Source organism: Pristiophorus japonicus, chromosome 4 (assembly GCF_044704955.1).
Source record: "Pristiophorus japonicus isolate sPriJap1 chromosome 4, sPriJap1.hap1, whole genome shotgun sequence".
Classification (NCBI taxonomy): domain Eukaryota; kingdom Metazoa; phylum Chordata; class Chondrichthyes; family Pristiophoridae; genus Pristiophorus; species Pristiophorus japonicus.
This window is the reverse complement of record NC_091980.1, coordinates 224,517,340-224,539,787: the sequence shown is the minus strand read 5'-3', so window position 1 is coordinate 224,539,787 and position 22,448 is coordinate 224,517,340.

The following is a 22,448-nucleotide window of genomic DNA, read 5'->3' as shown; positions in this document are numbered from 1 at the left end:
TAATAAGAGACACTTATCAGAAACATACTGTATTTGAAATAATTCCTTTAAAAAATCTGGTTTATGTTCATCAGCAGAAAAGTTATGAGCATCATTTTAGATGTTGTTCAATAGAGTTCACACATAATTTGGTAGCTTGAAATAAAATGCAATGCAGAGCGATCATAATCATAATGCAATTCATTGTTAGAATAGCATTTGTAAAAGTCTGTAGAAAAGCTCATTGCAATGTTATTCACGTAGAACAGATAACCACCCCATTCAAACATAATCAAAAGCACCTTCAGATCCCCTATGTAGCCATCCTGTGTAGGCCAGATTTCTAAATAGATAACACTTTTTAAAATTATTTTTTTCAAAAGTATTTCTTCAATTCAATAGCCTTTAACACTGCAGATTTTGTCCTATAATTGTTTTTTTCTCCCATTGGTTCTTGCAAATATTAATGTAGATAGATAACACATCAAACATCCATGTAAAAGACATACATGTTTTTTTCAAAAAAAATCAATATATTGTTCTAATGGAGTGACATAACTAGCAATAATTTCCATCAGTACCATCTATCCTTGCTTAAGCCTTTCAGAATTAGTTACATAATATAGCTATCCAAATTCATTTTATCGATCAGAAATAATTTTCTGAGCATTTTGAATGTTATCTAACTGTTTTAATGTAAAATTACAGTGTTGTATGCTAAATTTCCAACATTCTTTAAGGAGAAAGAAAGAACTTGCATTTATGTAAGCCCTTTCATATATTCAGGATATCCCAAGTGCTGCACAGCCAACGGTTTGCTTTTGAAGTATTGTCATTTTGTCATATAGTCAAATGCGGCAGCCAATTTACACATAACAAGGTCCCACAAACAGCAATGAGCAATAAGTGTTGTGTTGGTGGTGTTGGTTAAGGGACAAAATATAAATTAATTTGTCTGCTTTTCTTTGACACTTTTACGTCCACCTGAGCACATAGCTAGGATCTTGGTTTAATATCTCAACTGAAAGAGGGCACCTCCAACAATGCAGCACATGTCGAGTAAAACACTGAAGTGTCAACCCAGATTATATGCTCAAGATCTAAAGTGGGACTTGAACCCATGACCTTCTGACTCAGAAATAAGATGGCAGACACTTTGAATAATTAAACATTCCATGTGTTACTGTAACGCAGAAGCACTTTGTAATCCTTGGAGCTAGTCAAACTGATCTTCTTATGACGCTTACAAATTCAAGCTTAAATAAGCAAGGATTTTAAATGAAGCATGACATTTTTTAAGCAGCATTTCTCTCTTTGGTTTGGGTTTGTCATTAATGAGTTGAGCTGCTTGAAAAACACATATTTAGTTTATGCAAGGGCATTTGGAAATACCTGGACTTCATATTTTCTCCAACGAATAAAATCAATGTTTTTCAGAACCTTTTGCCAATTTTTGTTATTCCATATTCAGAGGTGTAGGTATTGTCAGGACATCACTAAAATGAACAAATATACACTTCCAGTATTGAACCACCTTTTACTCATTTCAACCTTTTCTTTAAAGTTATTCAATAGAAAAAAATGTGGCTCCAAGTGCTTACTCCTAAACTACTTCTAGACCACCAAGGATTAGATAAATACCCTTAGAGATTAGACAGAGTTTCCATCAGAGCATTAGGAAAACAAACACAAACACCACTAAACTACCATGAAAAGAATCACACAAACCACAAAACCCAATTTAAAACAGACGGAGCTAGACTTTCCCTAAAGCCCCTCACCGCCTGACTGCCGTCCAGAAACACCCCATACGTTCTGCAACTAACACTGGTGAAAATTTCCATAATAAAGGTAAGAAATATCGCTCGACAAGAAAATGGATCATGCACCAGGATTCTCGGCAGTTTCTCGGTAGTTAAAGCTGAAACTAGGGAAAACGGGTTGTTCTTACAGGAATGGATGGTAAGTATTTAAAATTTAGTCCGAGGGTGTGGTTGGGCCTAGGGAGAGGGGAAAACTCAAAAAATATTTCTTCACTTAAAAAAAATATAAAAAGTTATAAAACATTCTCAAGACAGTTTTTAAAAGTAATCGCCATTTTAGAATTTTAAAAATAATAAAAAAAAAACTTTAACTTACCTTTCTTTGCAGGGTACGCACCTACTGCCCTGTTTCAGGCAGCTTCTCATGGGCAGTTTCCTCGGCGGTGTGTATGGGCCTCCGTTGAAGCCAAACTTAGATCCTGGCGGTTTTCTCAGCGGTGCACGCAGATGCAGGTGGGCGGTTTGCTCCCTGGCGGTCTTTTCGAAATGTGGACAGAAGTCTTTAACAAATAAGGGGAAATTATCGCCAGGAGGTTTCTCATCAAAAAAACAGCTGTACCGCTAAGAAAACCGACGAAAATGAAGACAAAAGTCTACCCCATGGAAGTATGTCACGACACAATAAAAAGTAGCTGACTTGTGTCACCAAGGGAACAACATGGTCAACGCCCATTGATAGAGCAACAAAATATGTGCAAATCTCTTTCAACATCTTCAATCTGTTTTACACCAGTCATCAAGTCACATTGCACAGAATGCGGAGCAGACAAATTATCTCCTTCAGAGAGCTTTGACAATTTATCATTCTGCTTTCTGTTGCCAAAACAATTTCCGATCCAGTTATCCAATTTTACTTAATTCTATTCTCTGTTGTTAGTACATTTAATTTGCTTTCATTTTTCGCTCGTGAGTGTCAATCAATAAAACAAAATTACTGGAATTTTTCCTTAAGGTTCTAAGAGTTAGTAGGCTAGACGTTCTACTTCACATCGCCCATATATTACCCAAAATGGCCTTTTATCGCCCATTTTGATCCTAAAGAGGAAATTCAGGCTGGAACATCGGCGAAAAATGATTCCCCCCACTTTCGGCTCACATTGCCGAGCTGATCGCTGAGGTAATCGCCCGCACATTGCCCAGTGCAACTTTCGGCACATCACCGGGGCTGATCGCTCACCGAGAACATCGCTGGAGAATAGTTGCTTTTCCCAGGCTTTCCTCACAGAACTGGGCACTACAGCGCTATTTTGATGCCATTTTGAATATCAGAGGAAGGGAGAAGGCTGCTAAAACAAGAGTGCTTACTAATTTCTGCGTTATTAAGTGTATTTTACAGATATATCCACTCAAATTTAAACTTATATTTATTATTATAATTATATTTTCATTTATTTTAGTAGAAAGGTCAGTTTTAGTAGTAGAAAGCCCCCATTATTATTGCTATTACTATCAACAGTGAAAGTAATAGCAATAATAATGGGGGCTGCAGCTTCTCTGCCATTACTTGTAAGTGCACCACTGCTGGCATCCGAGCTTGAGTTAAGTGAAGGGTTGACTGAAGGGGTCAATCGTAGAGGTCGCAGACTAACGCATGGACATAGGAGGAGACCTTACAGATGAAGAACTTACAAGGAAAAGCAATCTTATCTCAACTTGTCTGATAACGCATGCCTTTAGAGGTTGCGCTTCCGAAAGGAGGTCATCAATGAGATATATCAGCTCGTCAAGGGAGCTCTGCAGCCTACCAGCACCATCAGGTAAAGGTTACTGCGGCACTATCTTTCTACTCATCGGACTCATTTCAGGCTTCAGCTGGCGACATCTGTGGTATCTCTCAGCACACCACACACTGCTCCATTCGACAGATGACTCAAGCCCTTTACGCTCACAGGATGGACTTGATAAGTTTCCCTATGACCAGGGAGGCACAGACCGGGAGGGCTTTGGGTTTCTCAAGAATAGCAAACGTCCCCAAGATGCAGGGAGCAATAGACTGCATGCACATCATCATGAAATCACCTTTACAGAATGCGGAGGTGTTTTATAAACAAAAGGGATTTAACTCGCTGAATGTGCAGCTCGTTGTCGACCACAAGCAAATTATCATTGCAGTTAATGCTAATTTTCCAGGCAGCATCTATGATGCACACATCCTGCGTGAGAGTACTGTCTCTGACCTGTTTGACAGTCAGCCACAAGGTCATAGTTGGATGCTGGGAAATAAAGGATATGGCCTTGCCAGTTAGCTCATGACCCCCCTGCATAATCCCATTACTAAAGCCGTGAAGCGTTACAATGAAAGCCACAGAGCTACATGCAACATCGTCAAAAAAACAATTAGAGTCCTAAAGCAGCGCTTCAGATGCCTGGACCACTCAGGAGGCAGCCTACAGTACCATCCTGACCAGGTCGCTGAGTTTATTGTGGTGTGTTGCATGTTACAAAACCTAGCTAAAAGGAGAGGACAACATTTGCCAGATGGGGCTGCTGGTCCATCTGAAGAAGGATTGGAGGTGGAAGTGGTAGACGATGAGGAGCAACAGGAGGAGAAGGAGCAGGAGGAGGCCGATGAGTACCTCGGGGAGGATAATCAACCTGGCGATGAACCCATGCCCCCACATCCACCTGCAAGACTGGAAAAACCCCGTGGGAGTTACGCGGCTGCAAAACTGTTGTGTGAGCAGCTCATAAATGAATGCTTTGCATGAACTTTCATTGTGGACAGTCATAGTTACAGTTACGATTATTGCAAAACAACGGTTGCGTTTGCATTAGCATTGAGTTACGTTACATCCTTGCCCAGTCTGACCCTGCCATTGCTTACGTTAATATGTTATTATGTTACTATAAGAAAATGCACAACAATTCTGAATTGTAAAATGTAATAAAATTTTTTTACTCAAGCAAAATTTATATTTTAACAACAATAACAGCAATCCAAACAACCCAACAACCCAACCACCCACCCACCCACTCACCCACTCACCCTCCCACCCATCCTCCCCAAACCACACCCCAACAATCAACCATAAACAGCAACAATAATAAACATTAACAATTAACACATCACCTGCAGCCATGTTTCCCTCCAGATCCTCTGCCTCCCTGTGTTTTAGCCCCACCCGCCCAATTTGGTCCCTGGGTGACACCGAGACATCGCGTGCGTGCAACTGCCAACGAAAAGACTTCTGCCGTGGAGGGGGAACTTCTGGTGTGATCGCCTGTTGGGGGGGGGGGAGGTGTAGGAGGGGAAGGTGAAGCAGGGAGATCGCCTTCCGGGTCAGAAGGAATTGCTTCCTCCTGACCCACTTGTGTGCTGTAGTTTGTGTTCTGCGGCATTATGTCACGTTCAAGTGCAGCGGCGTGTCCCACCAACAATGCATACCGCAAGCAATTGGTGACAGCTGTCTGCTCCCGCGTCTTCTCAAGCGTCTGCTGTGACACCCTGGAGTAGGCCTGCATGAAGGCCTCCAAGAAGGCCACAAACACCTGGAGATAGTCGCGACTTATCGCGATGGTCGCCTCGCACAATTGAGCCAAGCCATCCATGCGATCGGCCAGGGTAGGTGTGTGCTCTACTCGCTGATGCGACCTCCGTGGGATCCGCGAGGGCACGAATACTCGCCTTGGCATCGCCAGCTGCATGTCACTTGGTCCCGCTTTTTCTTTCGTCGAAGATGCCGACGTAATTGCCGCAGGTGGCACAGGTAATTCGAGCAGAGGCAGAGGGATGCTAGGGGTATCCTCCTCCATTTCCACTTCCTCCTCCTCCTCCTCAGGCTAGGTGATATCATCCTCCTCCCCACTCATGGTGAGAACCACCTACAACAGTGCAGGTTCAGGTTCAGATCTGCACATTGGTGCTGTGGGACCTGCAAAACACAATTGAGCTTATTGAGCTTATTAGAACAAAAGGGTACACATTCTTGTGCTGCGCTGACATACAAAGGAGGAGCATCACTACTACAATAAATGAGACCAAGAGACGTTACATAGCAATGCATCATATGTTAGTACATATGGTAGTACATCTATGCGGAATTGAGTAAAACAAAGAGTTGAGGAGGCAGGATTAGTCTGAGACAGACAGATTGATTAAGAGGAGCATACATTCATATATTGTCATGAAATGACATTATATTACTTTAACACTGCTTGACACATTACTCACGTGACACATCAGAGGGCTCTGCAACATCACGGGAGGTGGGCCGCTTGAATGTGATTCCCAACCAGAGCCGCAGCACGCTCCTCGATCTCACTTAGTGGCTGCAAGGCAGCAGGGTTCACTCCCTTGCATCTCTGCTGGGCCCGGTTGTTCGATATATCACTCTGCAAAAGTTGCAAAATGCATGGCATAAGCTCTATGGTATAGGTACTATCATGGAAAGACATTTTCACAGTTATAACAAATATCGGGGATCAGAGCTAATGATTGACACAAACATATCTCTCTCTAATGCAATTTCCATTGAGGTCGGCAATGTCAGGAGCTGATGTACAAAAGTGTCCCACTGTTTACAAAATATATTTCAATCCAGGAGATAAGTAAAATTATAATTACAATGTTTATCAATACAATGTAAAATCTGTACTTACTCTTGCTGATGCAACCAGGCTGTTCCAACGCTTGTGGCATTGGTCGGACCCCCTCGCCTCAGTGGACATCACAGAGATGACGTCTGACATCTCCATCCATATTTTCCAGTACACCCGGGGTGGGGGTTTCCCACTGCCACCCCGGGTTAACTCGCCCCACCTTGAATACACCTCCTGAACAAAGACCTCGTTCACCTCATCTGAGAAAGGTTTGGCCCTTTTGCGAGCCCCCTCCACACACTCAGACGAGGAGGACATATTGTAGAATATGTATTTCTTTTGTATTTACGTTTTTAAATTTTGTATTGACGTTTTTAAATTTTCTCTACTTTTGTAAAGTCCTGTCCCCTCAGTACAGATTCACACGAGGCACGTAGTGAAGTCAAGGTCACTCTGGACCTGCACCTTTTATTTCACAGCTCTGGAGAGCTGCACTTGCCTGAGACCTATCCTTATATACCTGTCTCTTGCAAGTGCACCCCTGGTGGTAAGGTATGCTGGTGGTTACAGGTCATATCTTATTACAGTCATGTATAGCATGTTAGGATACAGTTATATATAATAATGATGTAAGATACATGACATCACTCTCCCCCAAGGTCTTATTGTCTTTATAGGTTCAGTCTCTCAGGTGGTCTACGCTCTCGCATGGAGCGTCTGAGTTGTGGTTCAGTTGTTTGCCTTGGTGTCTGTTTTTCTTTGGGTGTGGTTGCTGGTATCTCGCCTGGGATGTCTGTTTTGATTGGTGTGATTGTTGTTGACTCGCCTGGGTTGTCTGTTGGGATTGCCCTTTCCTCAGGTTGTTCCCTCTGTCTGTCCACCAGGTGTGGTGCGAGTTCCACATTGTAGTCTGCCTCTGGTTCCGCAGTGTTGTTGGTAAATCTGCTTTTGACTTGGTCATATTTTTTTGATTTCAAATTACCTTTCTCTCTTTCTACTCTTTTACTCACTCCACTGCTTTCTCTCTCCTCCTTCTTGCGCTCTCTCTCACTCCGCCACCACAATCGGTATGATGCGCATGTGTGGATGACCCCTGACCTCCCGAAATGCGAGAAAAACTGTCAACCGGAAAAAAAAGTTGCATACACAGAAGGCCGTTGTTCGGGAAGCTTTTGACTTCCACATCGCTGGCTGTTCGCTGGGCGCACGTAACATCGCCCATTTCACATTGCTGGCCTATTGCCGAGGCGAAAATCGTGATCCAAAAAATGGACAATGTTCCAGCGATCGGTAAGGCTGAGACATCAACCGTCGCTGAAACATCGCCCATTTTTTGGGCGATAGGCAGCAAAGTGTAAAGTCTAGCTCATAGTGTGTGCACAATTGCATGATGTTCTACTGAGTTGGTAAAATCAGCAGTGATACAGTCATGTCTTATCAGACCAGATCACTTAAAAAATGTAGCAATGAACACTCTAAGGATGCCCAACCGACCAATGCAAACATGTTTCTTATTGATTCTTATATGTAAAAAAGATTTAAAGATGGGGAAATGAATTCCACTAATAGAGACAGGATATTGTCTATAATCAAACATAGTTTGTGGGAAAATATTCAGTTTCTATGGCCCCAAGTTTCCACATGATTTGCTCCTGATTTTTAGGAGCAACTGGTGTAGAACGGAGTATCTTAGAAATCGGAATTCCCGTCATTTAGTTTGCTGCAGTTCTGGTCAGTTAGAACAGTTTCACTTTGGAACAGAATTTTTTTTTCAAAAGGGGACGTGTCCGGCCACTTACGCCTGTTTTCAAAGTTTCATCAGTGAAAACTTACTCCAAATTAACTTAGAATGGAGTAAGTGAAGATTTTTGTACGCTTGAAAAAACCTTGTCCACACTTTAGAAAATCAGGCGTAGGTTACAAATCAGGCGTAGGGAATGGTGGGGGGGGCGGGGGGGGGGGTTTAAAGGGAAGTTTACAAACATTAAACACTTCAGTTTTACAAATAAAGAGCCATCATCAATAATAAATGATAAATACATCAATAAATCAACCAATAAATCAATCAAAAAAAATTAATAAGAAATATATTTTTTTAAAATCAATAAATAAAATTTTCTACTTATCGACTGCAACACCGTGAGCCCTCCAACAGCGTGCTGGGATGCCCCCCTCCCCCCCCCAGTGTGTCTCTGTCAGTGTCTCTATCTCTCTGTCTGTCAGTGTCTGTGTTTCTGACAGTGAGGGGAGGGGGAGGAGGGGGGTAGAGGGAGAGGGGGGGGAGAAGGGGGAGGGAAGGGGGAGAAGGGGGAGGGGGGGAGAAGGGGGAGGGGGGAGAAGGGGGAGAAAGGAGATGGGGGAAAGGAGATGGGGGAAAGGAGATGGGGGGAAAGGAGATGGGGAGAAAAGGAGATGGGGGAAAGGAGATGGGGGGAAAGGAGATGGGGGGGAAAGGAGATGGGGGGGAAAGAAGATGGGGGGGGAAAGAAGATGGGGGAAAGAAGATGGGGTGGGGGAAGGAGATGGGGGGGAAAGGAGATGGGGGGGAAAGGAGAAGGGGGAGGGAGGCTGAACGAGCCGGGCCCGAGACTTCGGGCAGGGCCTTTACAGGTAGGTGGCGTGTTGGGTCCGGTCTGGAGGCGGGGGGGGCGGGAAGCGGGAGTCGAGTCGGGTTGGGAGGAAGCAGGAGCTGGCCGTGGGAGGAGCCTTATTCACGCAGCACCAGTGAGGCCATTCGGCCAGGGCTAGGGGCTGCGTGCTTCTAGCCCCTCCCACACAGTTTCGGGCACCTGGAGCTACTGCACTTATGCGCCCACTGTAGCGTGCATGTGCGGAGGTCCCGGCACTGTTTTCAGTGCAGGGACCTGGCTCCGCCCCCACAGCTCCTGCTGCGCTGCGCCGAGGGCCAGAGGACCTGCAGGGCGGTGGAGAATCTGGAAGGTTTTTTTAGGCGCACTTTGTGGCGCGAAAAACGGGCGGCCAGGTTGGGACTGCGCCGTTCTAGGCGCGGCTCGAAACTTGGGCCCACATAAACTATAGCTTAAGTTTGGATGGCGTTTTCTCAACTTAAATGTGTGGAATTAGATCAGTTTCAAAAAATTCAACCGAACTTCGTAAAGTTTCAGAAATGGAATCATAGATTCATCAAGACTCAGAATACATTTCAAACGGTTGATATACATGTATGGATGTTTACAGAGGTGGAAAGGTGTCCCGAGCTGTTAGAATTTGGTGTACTTAGGCTTCTCTTTTCAGATTCACAGCAGTTTCCAGAAATACACTTCGTAGTCCCCAATGATCCAGAAGTTGCATTTTTATCGATGATCACTGTTACACAAGGTTGTCTGACCGTGAGGATTAGTATTTGCCTTCGTTTGTAGTCATCTGGTGACTGGATTCAACAGAATATTGTGCTCTTTGATATGGTGAAATATCAAACATAGACAGAAGTTTTTCAAGGCTAAAGTAATTAAAGTAATCATTTACCTGTACAATTAAATTTAAAAAAAATCTAATTCAGCAATACCATAACAATTCAATAATTGAGCATAACTGTGAGAAAGAAAAAAAGAAGAGAATGACAGAGAGCGAAAGAAAGAATGAAAGAAGAGAAAGCGAGAGAAAGAGAGAAATAAAGAAAGATTTGTATTGATATAGCACCTTTCACAACCTCAGGATGTCCCAAAGCACTTCAAACCCAATGAAGTACTTTTGAACTGTAATCACTGTTGTAATGTAGGAAATGCAACAGCCAAAGTACACACAGCAAGGTCCCATAAACAGCAATGAGATCAATGACCAGATAATCAATTTAATGATGTAAAATACCAATTCCTCCTCCAGTCCTGACAAGGGCTTTAATAATGGTTTCTCCATTTTATTTTAACCCTTGCAAGTTCTGGTATTGAATGGAAATAGAATCATGATGTAGCTTTGTTATACAGTTCCTCCTTCTCCCATCATCTCAGACTTTAGAACATACCAACAAGTGACAGCAAAAGGCTAGTTTTTAACCATTAAAATTCCTTTGTGTGAAGATTTGCAGACAAACTCAATAAAGTTGCATTTCAAGATACAAGGAATAATTGAAGACTTTTTAAGCATAAAACAATGAAAAATACCCCTCCATTTACAGTTTACCAGGTTAGATATGAAATACAAATAATATACTATTATGTCAGTGTGTAACTTGATCATTTTTACAAGAAATAAATAGCCAGGGCATCCATTTGTTTGCACAGTTGTCATTCTGGACACACATCTCAGAACAATCTATTTATCAGCTACAAGTTATAGTAAGCAGACAATGATTAGCAAGAAATCCGAGAGCCTCTGCTTACACATTGAATTTGAATGCTTTTGAATTAGCATTTCAAAACAGCGAATTTATCAGAACAGCCGGGGGTTAGGTTCCATCTTGGATTGAATGCTACAGTGACATATACATAAAGAAGTTGGATTAAGCCTAAAAATGGGTAAAGCACTATGTGCCCACGCCTATTCAAAGTGCGTAGGCAGCAGGCAAAATTTGTGCTCCCTGTTATTATAATTATTGAAGCACTGATTTCAACGCTAAACCAGTTGTTGCTTGGCTCAGCGCTCTGTAAGATTACAAATTTTCCAGAAAGCACAGAACGAGGCCACAAACTAAAAGTTGATCAAATTGATTTGATACAAGCCTTTGGAATTATCTGGACAAAGGAAGCAAAAGGGTGCCAGCCTGCGGACAAGTGGTGACTCACCACCAATTAAGGACAATCTCTGCGATCACGTGGCCCGGAAAATAGAAGATACATTAATGGTCATTTTCCAACATTCCATGGATTCTGGATCAGTTCCTATGGATTGGAGGGTAGCTAATGTAACCCCACTTTTTACAAAAGGAGGGAGAGAGAAAACAGGGAATTATAGACCGGTTAGCCTGACGTCTGTAGTGGGGAAAATGCTGGAATCAATTATTAAAGATGTAATAGCAGCGCATTTGGAAAGTAGTGTCAGGATCAGTCCAAGTTAGCATGGATTTATGAAAGGGAAATCATGCTTGACAAATCTTCGAGAATTTTTTGAGGATGTAACTAGTAGAGTAGATAAGGGAGAAACAGTGGATGTGCTTTATTTGGACTTTCAAAAAGCTTTTGACAGGGTCCCACAGAAGAAATTAGTGTGCAAAATTAAGGCATATGGTATTGGGGGTAATGTATTGACGTGGATAGAGAACTGGTTGGTAGACAGGAAGCAAAGAGTGGAAATAAACAGGTCCTTTTCAGAACTGGTGGGGTACGGCAAGGTTCAGTGCTGGGACCCCAGCTATTTACAATATATATTAATGATTTAGACGAAGGAATTGAATGTAATATCTCCAAGTTTGCGGATGACATTAAGCTGGGTGGCAGTGTGAGCTGTGAGGAGGATGCTAAGAGGCTGCAGGATGAATTGGACAAGTTAGGTGAGTGGGAAAATGCATGGCAGATGCAGTATAATGTGGATAAATGTGAGGTTATCCACTTTAGTGGCAAAAACAGGAAGGCAGATTATTATCTGAGTGGTGACAGATTAGTAAAAGGGGAGGTGCAACAAGATCTGGGTGTCATGCTACATCAGTCATTGAAAATAGGCATACAGGTACAGCAGGCAATAAAGAAAGCAAACGGCATGTTGGCCTTCATAACGAGAGGATTTGAGTACAGGAGCAGGAAGGTCTTACTGCAGTTGTAAAGGGCCTTGGTGAGACCACACCTTGAGTATTGTGTGCAGTTTTGGTCTCCTAATCTGAGAAAGGACATTATTGCTATTGAGGGAGTGCAGCGAAGGTTCACCAGACTGATTCCCGGGATGGCAGGACTAACACATAAAGAAAGACTGGATCGACTAGCCTTATATTCACTGGAATTTAGAAGAATGAGACGGGATCTCATAGAGGCATATAAAATTCTGAGGGGAATGGACACGTTAGATGCAGGAAGAATGTTCACGATGTTGGGGAAGTCCAGAACCAGGGGTCACAGTCTAAGGATAAGGGGTAAGCCATCTGGGACCGAGATAAGGTGAAACTTTTTCACCCAGAGAATTGTGAACCTGTGGAATTCTCTATCACAGAAAGTTGTTGAGCCCAGTTCGTTGGATATATTCAAAAGGGAGTTAGATGTGGCCCTTACGGCTAAAGGAATCCGGGGGTAAGGAGAGAAGGCAGGATAGGGGTACTGAAGTTGCATGCTCAGCCATGATCATATTGAATGGTGCTGCAGGCTCGATGGGCCGAATGGCCTGCTCTTGCACTTATTTTCAATGTTTCTATGTTTCTATGTACCAGACTGATTTAATGCATAACAACAATGGGGTTTGTTACATTTTCATGAACTAACTGAAGAGGCCCTGAATTTTTGGCCACAGTGGGGAAAAACAAATCTCGCTCAAGACACTAATTCTGCAAGAAGACCAGAACAAAGGAATCCCACCAGGTGTACATTTTTGAAGAACGAGGTATTTAGGATGAGGCGTCATCTTTTGCCTGGTAAACTCCGTGTGCAAATTGGGAACATTCGGGTCCAATATTGCAGTCAATCAAACAAGATCACTGCAAACAATGTATCGATTCAAACACATTGTCGAAAATCACAGCAGCGGGGCATTATTTATAACATGGATATAAATATGCGAGCTAGAAGCAGCTCAGAAGGGAAGCGAAGAGTGGTACCGAAGCAAAGCGAAGTACGGAATGAACATGGAAGGATCAGAACTGAGAAGAACGGCCAGAAGAGGAATCATCTGGTCAAGGAACTGACGAATATGAACCTACGATCCACGATTACAGTGATAAACTGGACGGGTGATTGTATGTCTTCAGTCAATTCTCTTAGGAATCTAGTTCTGTAGTTTTAGTTAGTTTTTGCTTAATAAAACTGACACTGGGTTAAGCCTAAATTTTGTGCCACATGTTATCCTTTTTCCTATAATTCCCGAGGTCAAACGAATCAAGGTAGAGTGTAAAAACAAACATCCGACAGCTCAACAGGGGGCCCGATATTGGGTGCAGTTTATTGACCAATAAAATTTAGCGTAGGCTCTCTGCACTACTTAAAGGGGAGGTGCTTTGTTGCAGACGCACCTTATTGTCAGTCTGGATGAAGTCATGGCTCAACAGAGAAGAAAGAGAGCAAGGAGGTTTTTGATGTGGCCCTGGAGGCCTTGGTCCTGGGGGTTTACTGATGAGGTGAGGTCCTCCACCTGCAGAGGGGCAGAAGGCCTTCCAAGCAGCACACCTTAAGGCTGTGGTGGAAATAGCCAAAGCTGTCAGTGCCATGTGTTGCCCCCAGAACCTGGATCCTGTGCAGCAAGAAGTTTAATGACCTCACATGAGTGGTCAAGGTCAGTGAATGCATCTTCAAATGCCATATTCTACCAACTGCAAAACTAGCATCAAACATTGCTCAATGCACCACACCTCCATCAATCACCTACCAATGATCTCTAGCAATCACAATCATAGCTTCACCTCACCCTCACACACTGCAAGACTCACATCCACATCTCAAACCTTGCACACACTGACAGTTATTACTCACCTACCAACAATCTCTGGGAATATCCACTCATAACTCACAAGCATCGCTTCAACTCACCCTCACACACTTATAAGAACATAAGAACTTAAGAATTAGGAGAAGCAGTAGGCCATACGACCCCCCAAGCCGGCTCCACCATTCAATAGAATGATGGCTGATCTCCTATTCCCTGAACATAAGAACATAAGAATTAGGAACAGGAGTTGGCCATCTAGCCCCTCGAGCCTGCTCCGCCATTCAACAAGATCATGGCTGATCTGGCCGTGGACTCAGCTCCACTTACCCACCCGCTCCCCGTAACCCTTAATTCCCTTATTGGTTAAAAATCTATCTATCTGTAACTTGAATACATTCAATGAGCTAGCCTCAACTGCTTCCTTGGGCAGAGAATTCCACAGATTCACAACCCTCTGGGAGAAGAAATTCCTTCTCAACTCGGTTTTAAATTGGCTCCCCCGTATTTTGAGGCTGTGCCCCCTAGTTCTAGTCTCCCCGACCAGTGGAAACAACCTCTCTGCCTCTATCTTGTCTATCCCTTTCATTATTTTAAATGTTTCTATAAGATCACCCCTCATCCTTCTGAACTCCAACGAGTAAAGACCCAGTCTACTCAATCTATCATCATAAGGTAACCCCCTCATCTCCGGAATCAGCCTAGTGAATCGTCTCTGTACCCCCTCCAAAGCTAGTATATCCTTCCTTAAGTAAGGTGACCAAAACTGCATGAAGTACTCCAGATGTGACCTCACCAATACCCTATACAGTTTCAGCAGGACCTCCCTGCTTTTGTACTCCATCCCTCTCGCAATGAAGGTCAACATTCCATTCGCCTTCCTGATTACCTGCTGCACCTGCAAACTAACCTTTTGGGATTCATGCACAAGGACCCCCAGGTCCCTCTGCACCGCAGCATGTTGTAATTTCTCCCCATTCAAATAATATTCCCTTTTACTGTTTTTTTTCCCAAGGTGGATGACCTCACACTTTCCGACATTGTATTCCATCTGCCAAACCTTAGCCCATTCGCTTAACCTATCTAAATCTCTTTGCAGCCTCTCTGTGTCCTCTACACAACCCACTTTCCCACTAATCTTTGTGTCATCTGCAAATTTTGTTACAATACACTCTGTCCCCTCTTCCAGGTCATCTATGTATATTGTAAACAGTTGTCGTCCCAGCACTGATCCCTGTGGCACACCACTAACCACCGATTGCCAACCTGAAAAGACCCATTTATCCCGACTCTCTGTTTTCTGTTAGCCCTCCAATTCTCTATCCATGCTAATACCGTTCCTCTGACTCCGCGCACCTTTATCTTCTGCAGTAACCTTTTGTGTGGCACCTTATCGAATGCCTTTTGGAAATCTAAATACACCACATCCATCGGTACACCTCTATCCACCATGCTCGTTATATCCTCAAAGAATTCCAGTAAGTTAGTTAAACATGATTTCCCCTTCATGAACCCATGCTGCGTCTGCTGGATTGCACTATTCCTATCTAGATGTCCCGCTATTTCTTCCTTAATGATAGTCTCAAGCATTTTCCCCACTACAGATGTTAAACTAACCGGCCTATAGTTACCTGCCTTTTGTCTGCCCCCTTTTTTAAACAGAGGCTTTACATTAGCTGCTTTCCAATCCACTGGTACCTCCCCAGATTCCAGAAAATTTGAACACATTAATGTACCATTTAGGTCACTGAAGTGTTTAACATCAGCATCCGAAGCACATTCTCTGCTGATCAAACTTGTTGATAGTTTCCCATGACAGCTTATCCCATGTGAACTGTCTCTGTTGCTCCAGATAAAATGTTGAGGCGTCTTTTTTAAATTGTTAGTCATCTGGGTTTTGCTCTGCACCGATGAACTTGAAATCTCTGTTCTGAAAGCTGTTCTACATGGGCCCAAGACAAGTTCATTTGTTTTGGAGAGCAATTTGTCACAATGATGAAGTTAGGTTCTAGCTGTGGTGCATGTACACTTAACGCAATGCACTATCCATATGGCAGGATACCTGAGATACCTGGAAAGGATTGATACTAGGGCCATGGGGCTTCGAGATAACTGGAGAGGGTTGACACTAGGGCCATGGGGCTTTGAGATACCTGGAGAAAGTTGGCACAAGGACCATGGGGCTTTGAGATACCTGGAGAGGATTGACACTAGGACCATGGGGCTTTGAGATATCTGGAGAGGGTTGATACTCGGACCATGGGGCTTTGAGATACCTGGAGAGGGTTGACACTAGGACCATGGGCTTTGAGATACCTGGAGATGATTGACACTAGTACCATGGGGCTTTGAGATACCTGGAGAGGGTTGACACTAGGACCATGGGGCTTTGAGATATCTGGAGAGGGTTAACACTAGGGCAAGCTGCTCCAAGATCAATGCGCTTACCAACACTGCGATCTCTGAAAACTAGGTAGAGAGGACCTGAAGGAGGAAGGAGGTCAGTAGGAATATGTGTGTGTGTTAGGCCCATGCAGCAGAGCCTGGTCTTCAATTGTCTTGGAACCCCTAGCCATTGGACTAAGACCTTGCTCTGTCAAGTCCGTGTGGTAGCTGGTGTGCAACGGCTACCTCACGTTAAAAGAATTCAAGCACAGGCATCTTCCACCCTTTAAAATGAAGTTCGGGACCTGGCATCAGTCACCTTAGAACTCATTTTAGTGTGGAAGCAAGTCATCCTTGACACTGGGGGACTGTCTAAGACGAAGAAGAAGAGGCTGATCTTTGACCTGAACTCCACTCTCCCACCCGATTCCCATATCCCTAGATTCCCCGACAGTCCAAAAATCTATCTATCTCAGCCTTGAATAAACTCCATGATTCAGAATCCGCAGTCCTTTGGGGTAGAGAATTTCAAAAATTCATAACCCTCTGAGTGAAGAAATTCCTTCTCATCTCAGTCTTAAATGACCGACCCCTTATCATGAGACTATGCCCCCTTTTTCTAGACTTTCCAGCCTGGGGAAACAACCTCTCAGCATCTACCCTGTCAATCCCCCTTAGAATCTTATATGTTTCAATGAGATCACCTCTCATTCTTCTAAACTCCACAGAGTATAGTCCCAATATACTCAATCTCTCCTCAAAGGACAGCCCTCTTACCCCAGGAATCAATCTAGTGAATCGTTGTTGCCCCGACTCTAAGGCAAGTATATCCTTCCTCAGATAAGGAGACCAAAACTGTGCACACTACTCCAGGTGTGATCTCACCAAAGCCCTGTACAATTGTCGCAAGATTTACTTACTCTTGTACGCCAACTCCCTTGCAATAAAGGCCAATATGTCATCTGCCTTGCTACCTGCATGCTAACTATCTGTGTACAAGGACACCTAAATCTCTCTGAAGACCAACATCTATTAGTTTCTCACCATTTAAAAAATATTGGTCCAGATTTTGTGGTGGGTATGGTGGCATACTCTCAGAGTACGCTGCCATACCTCCTTTGAAAACTTCCACAAAGTCGGGATTTCCACATGCGCATGCACGAAATTCGGAATCTGTGGTCTGAAAATGGATGCGTTGATAGGCCATCCGTGCAGCTCACGAAAAAGCAATTGCTGGCACAGATTTGGGCTATTTGCCCACAGACTGGCCAGCAATTGCAAACAGAAATGTTACGGTTGATGCAAACAGGCTCAGAGCCTGTTTGCATCAGCTTAATGGGATACCTCAGGCATGTATTAAACATTTTCATCTCGAAAATTATAGAATACACTGTATCAAATGAATTTTTCAATGTTTCTGCAAATATAAAAGTTTTAATGATGTCAAAAATTAACAAAAAATGATGGAATGAAGCTAATTAGGAATTAAATTCCAATCCTGTGAATTGTAATTAAATCTGATTTTGGGATTCCATTAAATCTGATTACGGGATTCCCTTCAGAAATGATTAAAACTTAATTCTGTTTTGTGATTACAGGACCAGGCCCACATTATCCCAGGTATGCTTCTGCACAGGCTGCATCCCTGGGATCCATGGGCTATTAGTTGCCTCCGATTTGTAGTGTCAGACCGCAAGTTTTCACAGGAGGGCTACCATCATATAGCTGCGTATTCCTTTCGCAGATCGGCGGTGTACTCTGGAGGTATACTACCAACCGCAATTTTTGGCTTAGTCTGTTTTCCTATTCTTCCTGCCAAAGTGAATAACTAAACATTTCGTCACATTATACTCCATCTGCCACCTTGTGGCCCACTCTCTTAACCTGTCTATCACCTTTTGTAGACTCTATCCTCACAGCTTACTTTCCCACCTAGCTTTGTATCGTCATCAAAATTAGATACATTAGACTTGGTCCCTTCATCTAAGTCATTAATATAAAATGTAAATAGCTGAGATCCAAGCAATGATCAATGCGGCACCCCACTAGTTACAGCCTGCCAACCTGAAAATGACCCGTTTATCCCCTACTCTGTTTTCTATCCATTAACCAATCCTTTATCCATGCTAATATATTATCCCCAACCCCATGAGCCCTTATCTTCCATGGCACCTTATCGATTGCCTTTTGTAAATCCAAATATACTACATCCACTGGTTCCCCTTTATCTATCCTCAAAAAACTCTAATAAATTTGTTAAATACGATTTTTCCTTTCACAAAACCAGGTTAATTCTGTCCAATCATATCATGATTTTCTAAATGCCCTGTTACTTCTAAATGCCACTTCCTTATTAATGGCTTCCAGCATATTCCTAACAACTGAAGTCAGGTTAACTGGCCTTCATTTCCCCATTTTCTCTCTCCCTCCTTTCTTCAATAGTGGGGTTATATTTGCTCCCTTGCAATCCACAGGGACCATTCCAGAATCTAGGAAATTTTGGAAGATCACAACTAATGCATCCACTATCACTGCAACTATCACTTTTAGAATCCTAGGATGTAGACTGTCAGGTCCAGGGGATTTGTTAGCATTTAGACCCACTAGTATCTGAAGTACTTTTTCTCTACTGATTTTAATTACTTTAAGTTCCTCACATTCACCCTCACACTCATTAGCCCCTTGGTTCTCCACTATTTTGGGATGAGTTTTGTGTCTTCCACTGTGAAGACAGATACAAAATATTTGTATGAAGTCTTTGCCATTTCCTTATTCTCCATTATAATTTCTTCTGTCTCAGCCTCTAAGGGACCAATGCTTAATTTTACTACTATTTTCCTTTTTACATAGCTCTGATGATCTGTTTTTATAGTTTTTGCTTATTTACTCTCATCTTCTATTTTTTCCCTTTGTATCAATTTTTTTGTCATCCTTTGCTGGTTTCTAAAGCTCTCCCAATCCTTAGGCTTACTACTATTCTTCGCAACATTATAAGCCTCCTCTTTTAATCTAATACTACACTTAACTAGTTTAGTTAGCCATGGAGGATTACTTTTCCCATGGAGTCTTTATCTCTCAATGGAATGTATATTCTTTGAAAAATTTGGAATATTTCTTTAAATGTTTGTCACTGCTTATCTACTGTCATACATTTTCAACTAATTTCCGAATGTATCTTTGCCAACTCACCACTAGTACTTATGTAATTGGCTTTATTTACGTTTAAGACTTTAGGGGGTAGAAATTGACAACCGCATTCGAAATGGGGCGCAAGCTGTGCTTCAGGTCACTTCTTGAGCAGCATTCTGCTCTTTGTTGTTTTTTTTCCTTGGATCTGGAAGTCGCTCTGGATGGGGGCAGTGAAAACATGAGGGGCGGTGGCAGCACCTGAGGGGCAGAAGTTGGGGGGCCATGTGGAGTGACCACAACGATGACATTATCACAGCGTTGCATCATCACGGCTCGCCCCTTCACATAAAGGGGAGAGTCTTCGCGATTTTAAAACTTTGGCCCACTGGTCCACCAGGGAGGCTTTCAGCCGGGCCAATGGCCTGGCATCCAAGAGTGGGGTGTCAGGTTGCCTGTTGGTGTCCCGGCCAAACCCGGGAGCATAATTGTCGGGTCAACATGGCAGTCGGCCAACAAAACAAAAAACATGGCGGCAGTGGCAGTGCATCCTCCCCTTTTAGGGAAGCCGCACCGCCATTGCAAAAGGCCACAGTCTCAGTGGACCACCAGAAAAAAAAAGGTTTTGGCACCGCCGGGATGGCCAAAGATTTTCAGAGTGGGTTGTCACTGTCGGGGGGTAGATTGGCGGTGCGCATGGTGATGAGATGCTCACCATCGACCGGCAGCAGCGGAGTGGTAAGGGGGAGAATTGGGGCACAGTCAGGAAAACCTGGGGGGGGGGGGCAATTGGGCTATCAGCAGCCATTCCATGAAAAGTCGGTGGCCACTCCACTCCGCAGCGTGGCTGCCGATTTGTAGTGGTAACAGGCATTAAGGACAGGGACAATTTCAGCAACTAGGTTTTAGATTTATGTATTTCACTCTCAAACCCAATGTGAAATTCTATCATATTATGATTACTCTTCCCCAGGAAGATGCTTTACTATGAGATTATTAATTAACCCTGTCTCATTTCATAATATAAGATCTAAAATAAACTATTCCCTGGTTGGTTCCATGAAGTATTGTTCCAGGAAACTGTCTTGAATGCATTCCATGAATTTATCCTCCAGACTATCTTTGTCACATTGATTTGCACAGTCCATATGCAGGTTAAAGTACCCCACAATTGCTGCATTATCTTTGTTACAAGCTCCTATTGTTTGTTGATTAACACCCTGTTGAATGGTATAATGACTGCCACGAGTGTTTCCTGCCACTTGTTATAGGGCCCAAGTTTCCCCAGGAGTTGCTCCTAATTTTTGGAGCAACTAGTTTTTTTTTTGGAGTATCTTAAAAATCAAAATTCTCCCCATTTAGTTTGCTCCAGTTTAAGTGAGTTAGTTCAGTTTCTTTTCGGTTCAGTTTTTTTTTCAAAAGGGAACGTTACCAACCATTTACGCCTGTTTTGGCCATTTAAACAAGTTGAGCCAGCGAAAAGTTACTCCAAACTAACTTAGGCCAGTGCATGTGTCCACTTTTCTACACTCAGAAAAACCTTGCGGGGACTTAAGAAATCAGCGCAGATAGCCAGAGATGGGGCGGGGGGCAAGGGAAGTTAGAGGATTTCCAAAGCACTAAACACCTTCATAACAATATTAAAGAAGCATAAGTACATTTAAAGCACTAAGCACTAAACAAAGTAGTACATTTAAAGCACCAAGCACTAAACAAAGCACAAAAATAAACATTCAAAAACAAATAAAAAATACAAGGAAGCTGAGAGGACCTGCACCAAGCACCAAGACTTACAAAGCACAAAAAGTAATAAGCAATTAATTTACAAATAAAAGTAGAAGGAACCCTGCACCTAAAGCACCAAGTCCAAATTAATAAGCAATCAATCAATCAATAACAAATAAAAAATAGAAGTCCTATCTTTATGTGAAGGGAAGACAGCGGGCTGCCGATGAGGGAGCCCATTCGGCCAGGATTAGGGGCAGTAAGGCGCCCTGGGAGGCAAGGCTCAAAGCAGCATCAGTGAACGGGGTAGGGGGGAGAGGTGGGAGGGGAGGAGGGGGGGAAGAGGGGGGAAAGGAGGAGGAAGAGGAGGGGGTGAGGGGGTGAGAAGGGGAGAGGGGAGAGGGGGAGAGGACGGGGAGAGGAGGGGGGAAGAGGAGTGGGGGGGAGGTGGAAGTTCTCTCTTGATCAAATGTTACAAATCCTCTGGAAGGTCTGGAGCCAGCCCCTTGGACTTCAGTATCCTGAGGATCTTGTTCCCAGTAACAAAACACACCCGGACAACAACATGTGAATCCCTTAGGATCACACCAATCTGCGATGGGGTCAAGCCCTTGTTTGCCACCTTGTATATCTGTTCTTTTATATCAGGCACTGTTCCCTCACAGCTCACAGCGGGGAACCCATTTGGCCAGGGCTAGGGGCAGCGTGCTTCGGACCCCTCCCACACAGCCTGCAGAGATTCTGGGGCGAGGAGCTACTGCATATGCGCGCACACTCTAGAGCGCATGTGCAGAGATCCTGGCACTGTTTTCAGCGCCAGGACCTGGCTCCGCCCCCCACTGTATGTGGTGCGCTATGCCGAGGCCGAAGATGTCCGGAGGAGCGGGGAGAATTCCTCGGTAAGTTTTAGGCGCGGTTTTTGTTCTAAAATGTCGCCGCACCTCACGGAGGTGCACCATTCTAAGCATGGGGGCAAACTTGGGCCCAATGATTCTACTTCCCCATCTTCTGAGCCAAGATCCTTTCTCACTACTGTCCTTACGTCATCCTTTATAATCAGGGCTACACTGCCTCCTTTTCCAGTCAGCCTGTCTTTTTGAAACGTCAAATACCCTGGAATATTTAGTTGCCAATCTTGGTCACCTTGCAACCACATCTCTGAAATGGCTATTAGATCAAACCCATTTATCTCTATTTGTGCCATTCATACATCTATCTGGTTATGAATGCTTTGTGCATTCAGATAACAAGCTTTTAATTTGAACTTTTTACCATTATTCCCTGCTTACACCTTATTTGCTGATGCACTATTACCGTTAAACTCTCTGTCCCTTCCTGTCACACTACTTATCTTTA